An 8,455-nucleotide genomic window follows, 5' to 3' on the forward strand; every position below is an offset into this window, starting at 1 on the left:
GGTGTAATAAGATGTGAGCAGATTCGATGATATTAAATTCGTATTATTTGTTAGTAGGTGATACCAACTCGCTTTGCTGGGTATTCAATAAAAAGGGGGAAGGATCACTGAAAAAAATTATAGCCGTCCACGGAAACGTTCAGCTATGGTGTTCAAGTGACTGACCCACAAAGAAAAAAAATATTAATTTACAATTACATAAATTACATTAGCAGCCTGTAAATTTCCCACTGCTGGGCTAAGGCCTCCACTCCCTTTGAGGAGAGTTGGAACATATTCCGCCACGCTGCTCCAATGCGGAATACACATGTGGAAGAATTTCGTTGAAATTAGACACATGCTGGTTTCTTCACAATGTTTTCCTTCACCGCCGAGCACCAGATGAATTATAAACACAAATTAAGCACATGAAAATTCAGGGGTGCCTGCCTGGGCTTGAACCCGAAATCATCGGCTCTTTACAATATAGATTGTAAATAGTTTTTTACTTTGTTCAAGCCCGTCTGAGAAGTAACACCTAATTATCACATATTGCACATGCCTGAAGGATAAGAAGTGTAACTACAGGCATAAGGGCCATAACATCTTGGTTGCCAAGGGTGGTGGCGCATAGGCTATGTTAGGCATAGTTAATATTCCTTACAACACCAATGTTTTTGAGCTATGGTGACCATTTAACACCTAGTTGTCCATTGGCTTGGCCACAGCTCTGTTATACATAAATAAGGAAATCTATGTCACTAGTTAACTTAAATTAATTCAAAATATATTAATTGTTCAACTTCGATTTGTATCCATAGCAAAAACAGTTTTATTTTTACTTTAATTTTATCTTACGAAAGATTTATAATGTCACTCACTCGCTTTGTCAGTGAAGGTATGAAAAATACGTTCCCGCCATCCAAGCGCACATCCGATTTACTTGAACGTGTCATTTTTTAAAAAGGAAAACTTTATAAAACCTTTTTCTACAACAAACTGTGTAGAAGTATTATAATTATATATTTATATTGTTTGAAGTTAAAACGGTTACATGGCTAAAATATATCTGAAAGTTAATTAATTTGAAATTCAGACGTATTCAATTTGTACACGAAATCGTATAAATTATTAACGATACTTCGTGTTAAGGGCATGAGTTATAGCGGAACACAACGACAGCTCGTCGCCGATTTAACATTATCTTTGATTTATTAATTACGCCCCGGATTCGCTAATATACATTAGTATTTTTAACTCTTTGATGATATGATGATGTTGTTGAAATTAACTACTTTCAAAATGGAAATGAAGTATGTAAAAAAAAACTGCTCAGAATCGGTTAACAAAAATCGAAGAAAATGGTTCTAAGCTTTTTGCCTTTTTCTTTTTATAAATAGATTAACGAACCTAAAAATCCTAGACCGATATTCTTAAAACTTATACCAAATGACGTAGCTCGTTTTAAAGAAGGCTTTAGTCAATAATATTATTGTATAACTATACTGCATGTCGTAATTTCACCGGCTTAAATTTAGACTAATGACGTAACGTACTTGTTTTATATAAATGTTTTTGAAGACGTAAAATACTAAAAAAAACTCAATACAAAGAAATATAAATAACTCCTCTTGACGGAAACTTCGTTCACAACCGATGCATAACCCGTTAGACATTTGTTCTTTGTAAATTTATTTAATTTGAAAGCCACGTAGTAATGCTCTATGAGATAATTAATCACATGTTTTGAGTTTAAAAATACGTCTTTGGATTTTCATAGTCTACTTCATCTTGCGAGTTCTTTCGCGTAGACTTTAATAAATATCGTTTCGCTCGTCGCCTATTGTAATTTAATGGTATTCATTTAGAATCACGGACATTCACAACAATTCCTTAATGCTTTATCGTAATTAATTTATTTTATTTAAAACACCAGCGACCATATTTATGAAAACAAAGTTATCAAAAATACACGCACTGATGCAGTGTGATACACCATTACATATATTTACAACAACAGACTATAAATTTCCCACTGCTGGGCTAAGGGCTCCTCTCCCTTTGAGGAGAAGGTTTGAAGTATATTTCATCACGCTGCTCCGATGCGGTCGTTGGATAGGTATTTACAACACTGTTAAATGTTGCACCTCATGCAACTTTTGTGTAACAAAATTGTAATTTTTAGTTGTAAGTTTGGGTGCAATAAAGAGTTAATAAATAAATTAATTAATTAAAATAAAAAAGTAATACACTCTTAAAAAAATAATAATATCTTAAGCTAGCATCAATATAACACAAGATGATGGCTTTAAAATACACAAAACAATTGTACTCCTTTAAATAAATTATAAATACAACTAAAACAATAATCATTTACAGATAATTAAATGAATGCCATAGAGTTTTATTTGATTAAGATAATATGCTGTAAAGCAACACATTGAGCTATACTAAATGCACAATTTAATTAAGGTACTTATATAAATTGTATATTATAGGATAAGGATGAATGCTGTATTGCTTAAAATTGCTCCGGAAACAAGCCATTATTTTTCGAAAAAAATAAAGGATAAACGATGGTTATTGTGGGTTATCCCAAAGAGATAGGCATATACCATCGCGGACTTTTTAAAGACCTTTTTACAATACTGTGGTAAATTATTTTGATCTATCTCGTAGGGTTCAAAAAGCGTTTGCAATGTCAGCGCAAAAAAAGTGTTTATTTACGACATCACTTTAGAAATCTCTAAAATTATCAGTGTTTATCTACTATATTGTGCATGTATTATACATATAAACATTCCTCTTGAATCGTTGTGTAATTTAAGCGACATTGTTTTAGAATATGTAATGATAAGCGAAACACCACTGATCATATAAAGTTATCAAAAATTATAGATCCAATTAGCTTGAAATTTGGCCCAGTTACCTCTTGCAATATTTTCAATTTTTATTACTAGAAAGTGCTACTTCATTCGGTAACATCAATCTTGTTTGAACGTAATCTATGTGTCATCTCTGTAAAAAGATACTACTCTAGAGTGGGAAAAGGAAGTAAAGTAACAACTTATAAACGACAAACAAGGGGAAAGCCTATTTTCCTGCTGTAAGAGAAAGTTCAGAGATTAGTTTTTCAACGCTATTTTTGGTCTCATGATTTTTCATCGCATCGGAATCAGCTCAAACTCCTCTTTTCAGTCAGACCTGGTCTGATATAATATTAAATATTCATACATCTATGATATATTGGCTCATGGGGATAATAATGACGCAATGATTAACTCTAGTTATTCATATGCCAGTACAGCGTGATTTACTAGAGACCTTTGTGTCTCGGACAGTATAATTATAGGCTGATAAACGCCCGTTGTGGTGACGAAGTTTGGTCACCTTCATAGACGACGACCAATACAGTAATTTATTACTGATTACTCGGATATCGAGCTTAGTCTCAGTAGCTAGGATAACAGAATCTAAGGAATAGATCACGTGTTCAAATTTGGTTTAGTATAATTGGGTTTTCCAGATATATGTTAAATTATATCTACATCGATAAAAAATACACATCGCTCAATATAACATTATATTAACGATGGACATTATGTCCATATTTAATACAATATAACAGTATATTAAATATGGACGTGGACTTAATATTTGTTGTTTGTTCAATTACTTAATAATTGTTTTCAAGGAGGATGTACTATTTAAATTTAATTGTACTTTATTTAAATCTTTATTTTAAGTTCTGTGATTCAAATGTTGGTAAAGTAACTGATTTTCTTGCCGGTTCTACTCGGTAGAATCTACTTTTCGAACAGAAGCGTTTTTTGGGACTACTCCTAAAAATATTTTTATTTTGCCTTGGTTTAGATGTATTGTATAAATCATGACCAAATGGAATGGAATCAAGAGCAATTGTCAATATTTCCCCCTTAAATTACAATTACAATTATTTGGTGTAAAAAATAAAAGAACTAGTCCACCCTCTAGCGGAGTCTTGGTGTATTGTTGCTTTAAACTAACGTTTAAGTGTTTTAACAGGAAATGACTCAAATATATATGTATTGGGAACAGAAACGAATATTCCATAATCCCTTTTTCTGTAGTAATTATTAAGTGTTACTAGTGAGTTTTCAACGAAAAAAAAAATAAAACATTTAATCTAAAATCGAAACAATATACAAGAACATTCTAAGGCGAAGGGGTATATTGTACAAAGTTTGAGGATCGCAGGCCAGCAACATATTAGTTTTCAGTTTCCAACCATAATATAACATACGGCAAACAAATAATCAGCAATAAGTAACGAAACTCAAATCCTGTGCCAACTTTCATCGCTCGGACGTATCGTAACCACGAATAACATTTTCGTTGTTGAAACTATTGTCAATAAACTAGTCGCATCGATTGTAGTTCAAAGGGGAAATTTCAAACAACGTAAAGCCACCAAAAACAATAAATCAAATCGACAACGCAACAGAAACGAAATAAACGAAACACGAACAAAACTTTCATTTCATTCTCGCTTCGCGAAGTGCACTTTACTTGAAACGGAGACTTACTATTTGTACTCGCTTATGATTTAGTGACGTTCATTTTAAATATGAAAATATATGCCAAAGCTAACGCGATCGATCGCGTTACCGTTTATTAATGCACGAATACCTACTTCAAAATTTATACACTGTCAGTTCGTAGTTCTGCGTGACTTTTCTGAACGAAAGTATGAACTGTCTCTGTTGTTACTTCTAATTACTATGTTTTATATCAAGAGAACGCAGAGTATTTTTAAAGCTAGTAAAAAATTACCATTACAAATCTGTTTGGGTTTTGAAATCTGTAAAGTGTTTTTAATATGTATACGTATAAACAATACTGTTAATTAAAATCGTTTCCTAATGTACAAAGAACATTCTTTCTCCTAGTTTTATGTTTACATTCAGGCTCTTAATTTTCAGGAATATAGACTGATGGTAGACCTGCGGAAAGTAGTAGGGATCACAGCTGTATTTACTGCTAACTGTAGACAATACTACATTAACCTCAGACTGGGATTGTTTTAACAGGTCCTAAATGGGTTACGAATTTGTCTCTTTTTATACAAACTTTTCGCTCAACGAAACCTCTCCACTTTAAAAACCGGCATTGTACAACGTTCCGCGTAAAAACTTATCCGCATTTTAGGGAAAACTTGATAAAATAAATAAAATAGGTAAAGAAAGAACTAAGTTTAAGAACATAGAGTTGAAAGCATTTTTAAATTTCACCGAGATAGCATTTTAGTAACATAAAATGTACCCTTGTTTCTACATTATAATTGAACGCAGATATAAATATAAACAAAGTGTGTACATCATTGGATAGACTCACACAAGTATTTCTTAATTGTCATTTATAAGATAAAGCGTAATATAAAGCTACCAGATTCAGAAGGTATATAAAACTAAAACTAATAATATAAAAGAAAAGATATTTAAAGTGTAGTTATGCGAAACCATCGTGCCAAAAAGTCTCGATGGCGTCTGATTTTAATTTATCTGTCACAGGAATAAAGTGAGTATCAATAAAACCAACAGCTATAAAGCAAAAAAAGACGTGAAACATAAAACCACTGGAAAACTAACAAGCAATTGAAAAATATGGCTGCAAACGGTCCATATTTTCCTGCGTATTCAATAGGATCCCAATTTTCGCAGATAAAAATACATGACGCGTTTGTCGCCTGCCATGTTTTGACGTCACTGGATTTGCATATGAAAGCCATAATTCGGTGACATGGAAAATTTAATCTTTTTGGTATTAAAACAAAGGGCTACACGGTACAATAACCTTATATACGAACTGAATATTCTGAAATGCTTTAATCAAATAAATCATTATGTTTTTCTTTCAGGTAAGCGTCGATAACGGCGACAGTCAGTGATAACACTCAACGAAGGTAACGAATACGTCATAACTATATTACATTTTTACGTCTAAGAAAAACTTTAGTTAAAACAAAACATAATATTGAAGACAGAGAATTAACTAAATGTTCATAGGTACTTGAATGTCTACAAGTAAATATAAATTAAATAGTCATAGTAAATAATGTTAAGATTAGTTTAAAAATTACGTTTATATTTTGAAAGATAGTTTTTTCACAGTTGATAGAAAAATTAGTAACGTATTTATGACGAATGAACAAACTATAAAATGTATAAGATAAATGTAGTAAAACTTAAAAACGTCTACATAAACCAAATAACTTTAGTTTATTGTTTTTACAACTTACCACATGTAAACCTTCTGCATTAAAACGTTTCATATAAACGTTGCACTCTTGACATATTACCCTCATCATATAATTTATATCAACAGTTGATGGGACGTTGATCGTGATATAATTTTCTTTATAATCGTTGTATATCTTTATATTTGCAAAAAATATCCCACGATACTCACACTAAGTGTCGAAGTGATTGTGGACAACTACGAGATGACACGTTTACCAGTTATATCGCCAATAATATTCAATAATATCCTTTCTTTACTAAGCCGAGATGGCCCAGTGGTTAGAACGCGTGAATCTTAACTTATGATGTCGAATTAAAACGCAGGCAAGCACCACTGCATTTTCATGTGCTTAATTTGTGTTTATAATTCAGTGTTTTTAACCTCCGTGTGTCTAATTTCAAAGAAAATCTGCCACGCGTGTATTCCACCAACTCGCATTGGAGCAGCGTGGTGGAATATGCTTCAAACCTTCTTCTCAAAGGGAGAGGAGGCCTTAGCCCAGCATCCTTTCTTTATGAATCGTTAGAATAAATGTCGTCGGCACATTTATTCTTCATCAATTCGACCAACCGGATGTTAGGTATTTTATTTCGATAAAAAGACGCATCTTAATTTATATTAATGAACACACACACGCGATGTTTTTTTTTTTTTTTTATTTTTTTTTTTATGTCATAAGGTGGCAAACGAGCAGGAGGCTCACCTGATGGAAAGTGACTACCACCGCCCATGGACATCTGCAACACCGGGGGGCTTGCAGGTGCGTTGCCGGCCTTTCAGGAAAGAGTACGCTCTTTTCTTGAAGGTTCCCAAGTCGTATCGGTTCGGAAAAACCGCCGGCGAAAGCTGGTTCCACAGAGTGGTTGTGCGAGGCAGAAAATGTCTTAAAAATCGCGCTGTTGTGGATTTTCGGACATCTAGGTGGTGCGGGTGATATTTGGAATTTTGACGAGATGTCCGAAGGTGAAATTCAGCAGCCGGGATTAATTCGACCAATTCCTCGGAACATTCCCCGTGATAAATTCTGTAGAAGATGCAGAGCGATCCAACATCTCTACGCAAAGCCAAAGGATCAAGCAGATCGGAAAGGGCTTGATCGTCGATAATTCGAGCCGCTCTACGTTGGATACGGTCAAATGGAAGGAGCTGGTACTGGGGAGCACCCGCCCAGAGGTGAGAGCAGTATTCCATGTGAGGCTGAATTTGCGCCTTGTATAGTCTTAGACGATGGGCCGACGTGAAATACTGTCTTGCCTTGCTGAGCACACCAAGCTTTTTTGATGCCAATTTGGCTTTGCCTTCCAATTGACCGCGGAACTGAACGAGACTCGAAACATCAACGCCAAGTATTCCGATACTAGCTGTAGCGGCTAACGGAATGTTCTCGAATCGTGGAGATACGACAAATGGTGTTTTTTTAGCAGTTAACGCGCAAACTTGCGTCTTTTTGGGGTTGAAGTGAACTAGGTTTAGCCGACCCCAGTTCGAGACTTTGTTTAACGAAGACTCGATTTCAGATACAAGTTTGTTCCGGTTTTTTTTTATTATCTGTTTAATGTTATTAACCTTTTAATTCTAAAGTCAGAATATAATAATTTATGACATTTATAAGTAAGTCTATGACAGTGATATTCGATTTAAATTCTGAGCGAAACAAAACTCTTCATTCCAAAGCAATTCGAATAACGTTCAGAAATTGATTACAGTTTTATAAAATCGGGTACAATAACAAAATATATATTTATTAAATAAATAATAATATTAAAATTAACTGCAAAGATAGATTTATAACAGTATACATTAAATTGACGAAGAAAATATTTTACGATGATGGGACTGTAATATTAATTGTCTTTTGACGACATTTATTTTTATTTTTGCTAATTATTCATTGACCAGGTGTTGATACAAGATCAGTTCACGATTAAATAAAAACGCCGTATTTTAACCACCCTTGGTATAAGCGGCTTTGAGTAGAACCTCATTTCTAGTTCACTTCGGTTTAAATATGCAACGCTGCTCGTTTGACGGTTCATATGGCGGAAACGCAGACAGAATTCCTTAAAAGCAGCGCAGAATTTTGTGAAACAATGTAGGTTTTTTCGTGGTAGCAGTGGACGCTAAAGTACTAGGGAAGCATTTTACTCAGAAACGATAAGAAGCTTCGCATCCTACAGACATAAAGCTGGCGAAGGAC

Source organism: Vanessa atalanta, chromosome 9 (assembly GCF_905147765.1).
Source record: "Vanessa atalanta chromosome 9, ilVanAtal1.2, whole genome shotgun sequence".
NCBI lineage: Eukaryota > Metazoa > Arthropoda > Insecta > Lepidoptera > Nymphalidae > Vanessa > Vanessa atalanta.